The sequence below is a fragment of the Cavia porcellus genome, unplaced genomic scaffold (assembly GCF_034190915.1).
Source record: "Cavia porcellus strain 051 isolate PalLab524CR breed Dunkin Hartley unplaced genomic scaffold, mCavPor4.1 scaffold_28, whole genome shotgun sequence".
Classification (NCBI taxonomy): domain Eukaryota; kingdom Metazoa; phylum Chordata; class Mammalia; order Rodentia; family Caviidae; genus Cavia; species Cavia porcellus.
The window spans coordinates 11,444,173-11,448,967 of record NW_026947511.1 but is presented as its reverse complement, the minus strand read 5'-3'; the positions used below and the strand labels follow the sequence as shown (position 1 = coordinate 11,448,967).

At 46.0% G+C, this 4,795-nt stretch overlaps 1 pseudogene; it reads right to left on the bottom strand.

Annotated features, from left to right (window-relative positions):
• Nucleotides 1–1,213: 1,213 nt before the first annotated feature.
• On the bottom strand, nucleotides 1,214–4,277 carry LOC100724589 (poly [ADP-ribose] polymerase 1-like; annotated as a pseudogene).
• Nucleotides 4,278–4,795: the final 518 nt, after the last annotated feature.

Below are 4,795 nucleotides of genomic sequence, written 5' to 3'. Positions count from 1 at the left end.
CTTCCACTAACACTTCCAAAACTGTGCCCTTAAGCCTCTCGATATACTATTATCATGAATTTTCAAAATTCTTTTGAGCACCTTTCAGGTAAAGATTTAGTTTTTTGTATAGATGTGCTTGTAAGACAAAAATGTCTGCATAAATATTCTAGCTACTAAACTTTGTTACATTTGGGTATGAACTAATTTTCTGTAATCTATTTTAGACTTTATATGCTTATATTATCTGGAGCCAGTCACTACAAAAGACCTTCAGATCTACAAAATAAAGGTCAGATTCCACGTTCTAACCTCTGTAGTAAGAATTTTAGTGTCCCCATGATCACATAGAAATACAGATATCTTTGTTTAATGTATTTTTGGGCATTGTTAGATTAAAATAATAAATTAGATTTCTCATTGAAAAAAGAGAGGAATGTGCATGCTTTTTAGTTCCACCTATTGTACTTGGGTTAACACCACTCAGGGCAAAGAGTGGTTAATATTAAATATAAAAGGCTTATGCCAAATTTCACCTAATTTTGTCTGACTTCTACTACTTTTTGGAGCTATTGTTTTTTAAACATAAAGACAATAAAAACAAAGAAAATTTCAAAACCAAATAGACAAGTAACAATGGCTAATAAATTGCTTACTGTTATCTTCAAAGTAGTTGCTCAAATTATAAGATATAGGCATGAAAAATTGATTAAACAATATAAACAAAAACTTTCTTTTCAATGAACTCATAGAAATTAGTAGTATAGGGGGTTGGGGGCTTAGCTCAGCAGCATAAGCGCCTGCCTTGCAAGCAGGCAGTCGTGAGTTCGATCCCCAGTACCGATAAAAAGACAAAAAAGACCAAAAAAAAAAAAAAAAAAAAAGAAAAGAAAAGAAATTAGTAGTATAACTATCTTAACTAGCTTATTTATTTATTTTTCCTTTCTTCTTTTCTCCTTCCCTGCATCCCAGTTTCTCTTTCTTTTTTTAACAATTTCTTCCCATTTGCCAGTATCTATTGTACATTTGTATCTTATTTACTCTTTTAGCCTCTTATACTGGGGAGGCAGTATGATATTTACATATGTGAGTCTGATTTATATCACTTATGAGCATGTTTTTATGTTGCATCTATTTACCTGTAAAAGTCGGATGTTTATCCTTGCTTATAGCTGAATTTCCACAGGACCTATAGTGATTTCACCTTTTCATTCCTCGTACATGAATTTGAGCCTTTTATTTTTTTTTAGTATGAAATTAGTTTTTGTTTTTAGTTCAAAATAAATGCTTAACATTTTGCCAATATCAAAACTAAAACAAACACTTAGAAAAGAGTGGAAGCACATTTCCTTCTCTGGGGAACCTACTAAGGCGGCTGTGTGATGTGGCATGGCTTTTCCACAGGACTAATCTAGGTGAGCAAAGCAAACAGACCTCTCCAGCTTTTCCTCAGCTGTCAGCTGTATCTACCAGGTCAGTGTCTGCAGAGTGACACCCCCCCCCCGCCAGCTATGACACAAAACTAAGGGTTTACACAGTTGGGAGGAACCTTTTAACCTGTTCACATAAATTCCTCTCTACGGAGCCCAGGTATAGGTAATGGCCGTCAGCAAGCGGCTGAAGGCTGCATGGGTGCCCATGCATGAGGACATCGGGGCACTGGAGCCAAAGTAACAGGGTGAGGCCAGCCAGACTGGGGCTTTCACCACAGGGACGTCTTGAAGTTGAACTTCAGCTTCAGCAAATATTTTAGATTCACCTGTGCAATGTCGTAGACAATGTATTCGTTGTACAGCAGGCGGGTGTCGTTAACTCCTGACGAGATCCCTGTGCCCAGGGGAACCTCAACTCCCTGCAGAGTAATACTAGCCGAGGGGTCTGGGGTTGTTTTTCTTACTAAACCTTTGACGCTGTGCTTGCCCTTGGGTAACTTGCTGATGTGAGAAGCATGCTTCAGTTCATACATGTTTCCAAGGGCGACCTCTCCCAACAGGATTAAGCCTATTGGGTCTCCCTGAGATGTGTGGCAGTAGTTAGCACTCTTGGAGACCATGTCAGTGAAATAGATGCCTTTCCCGAACATGTAGCCTGTCACAGGAGCTTCGGGCGGAGCTATCCGCAGGCCCTGGGACAGGATCCCAGTGAAGTTGGTGGTCCTGGACCCATGCCACAGCAACTTGCAGTTGTGGAGCTGCCTGAAGGGCTTGTAGCGCTGGCTCTCCCCTTCGAGCTATCTTAAAGATATCAACCACCTCCAAGTCGTATGCATTGTGTGTGGTGGCGTGAGTGTTCTTCACGTACTTCCGGATGACCTCGGCTTCTTCAGAATCTCTGTCAACCACCTTGATGTCAGTTTTGAGCTTCTCATAGTTGACATCAATGGGGTCTTTGCTGCTGTCATCAGACCCACCCCTCAGCAGACTACAGGCCACCTCAATGTCCAGGAGGTCGTCCAGCATTTCCACCTTGGCCTGTACACTGTCTGCGTCGTTCAGCAGTGGGGGCTTCTTCATCCCAAAATCATGGGGGAACAGGGTGTAGAAGCGACTTGAGAGATCCAGGATCTGGGAGTCGTTGCTGCCTTGGGACAGTGCCTGCTGCACCTCGCTGAGGATGGCGTACGCAGCCTGGATCTGTCTTTTGCTCAGCTTCCCCAAGGGCATCTTCTGAAGGTCGATCTCATACTCCACCATGGCTTTCTTCATGCTTTCCACAGCAAAGATCATCCTAATGAGCTCCTGTACGGGCTTGGGGAGCTTGGACTTGGTGCCAGGGTTTACTGTGGGTTTTTTTACAGACTTGACACCTTCCTCCTTGGTGGAGCTCTTGCTCTTCTTGGGGAGCGCAGTTCCTGACTTCCCTTTTGGGGCGTCTACTTCGACAGGCTCTGCCTTTACCTCTGCCCCCCAAGGGGACAAGATGTGTGCTATGAGCAGATCTTGCAGGGCCTTGGTCGAGGCAGAGACATCCTGGAGGAAATCCTCAGACACAACACGGACGTTGGCTTCTTTTACTTCCTCCATCTTCTTACTCATCTTTTCTACCTCCTTCTTGGTGCTGATGCACAGGGAAGCCTTGCTGGCCGAGCCGGTCAGCTTGCCCCCGAGTTTCTCAACTTCGGTCTTCACCTCATCCTTGTTCCGGGAGAGTTTCCCAAGCAGCAGGACCTTCATGTTGGACGGGCTTGTCTGCTGGAGCAGAGGTGTTTACAGCAGCTGGCAGCAAGGCAGAGGAGGGTGGGACTGCCAATGGGGTACTGGTCTCTGGGGGAAAGATCCGGTCTTGCTTTTTGACCTTCAATTTCTTCAGGTAAGAGATTTCTCGGAATTCCTTTGGGGTCACCCACTCGTTTTCTGCACTTGGTCCAGGCAGTGACATCCCCAGTACAGTAGTAAGCATCGCTCCCGAAGACCAGCTGGCCTGAGCACTCCTTACAGGGGAGGAGAGCCCCAAAGCCATGCCATCAGCAACTCGGTCCAAGATCGCAGACTCCCCGGATGGCACTTGGTGCTTGTTGAAGATGAGAAGCTCTTTTAGGTCATTTGTTGAACACATTTCTTTAGCTCATTCTTGATATTCCAGATCAGGTCATTCTGGGCCTTGCAAAGGGCTTTTTCTATCTTACTGTACTTGTCCTTTTCTTTCTTAGATTTCTTCTTGGTCAGTTCATCTGTCCCATCCACCTCGTCTCTTTCCTCTTTCCTTCACTCTTGACCCCTGGGAGCTGCTTTTCAGGGTTTCTTTATCCTCTGCGGTGAGAAGGCTGAAGCCCTTGAGCTGGCTGGCACTGTGCTCCTCCCTGTTCTTGACAAAGCAGTCTGGGGGTTACGAGGGGTCGATCATGCCTAGCTGTGGCTTCTCTGGATCTGCCATCTCCTTGGACAGGCGCATCTGGCCCTTTTCTATCTTCTCCATGCACCCCTTCATGTGCTTCTGTTGGACTTGGCCTACTCCGCAGCAAAGTCGCCCAGTGTTTCCTCTGCCTTGCTGCCAATTCCATCTTGGCCTTTGCCTGTCACCCCTCCGGCCTCAGCAGCCTTCTTGACTTTCTGTTGGTCATCCCACCGCAGCTCAGAGAAGCCATCCACCTCGATGCCAGGCTGCCGGATAGAGTGGCCCACCTTCCAGAGGCAGGAGAAGTGGTACCAGTGTGGGACTTTGCCTTGGCACATGGGTGACTGCACCATGAAGGCCATCCGCAGCGAGTCCCTAGGGATGCTCTCGCCACACTTCTTGCACGAGGCGCGCCCGCTCTTGGCGCACTCGGCGCGGTAGAGCCTGTCCGAGGACTCGGCCATCGTGCCAGCCTCGTAGTGCCCGCCGCCGCCGCGCGCGCTACACACGCCGCCCCGCCCGCCGCCTGCCAACGGATGCTGATGCCTGGAGGCGGGAACGTGCGGGCGCGCTCATGAATTTGAGGCTTTTCTTTCCGGTTTTTGATAAGGTTGGCTAAAGGTTTATCAATTTTATTTATTCTTTCAAAGAACTAACTCTTCAACTCATTAATTCTTTAAATTGTTTTCTTAGTCTCCATTGCATTAATTTCTGGTCTGATCTTTATAATATCCTCCTTTGTATAGACGTTAGGATTGCCTCGTTCTTTTTTTCTAGAAGCCTAAGGTATAACATTAGGTTGTTTATCTGTGCTCATTCTATTTTCCTGATATGAAACTAAACCACTATGAATTTTCCTCTGAGGACTGCTTTCATTGCATCCCATAGGTTCCAGTATGTTGTACTGACATTCTTGTCTACTTGTAAATATTATTTAAATTCCTTTTAATTTTAATCTGTGACCCACTAGTTGTTTAGGAGG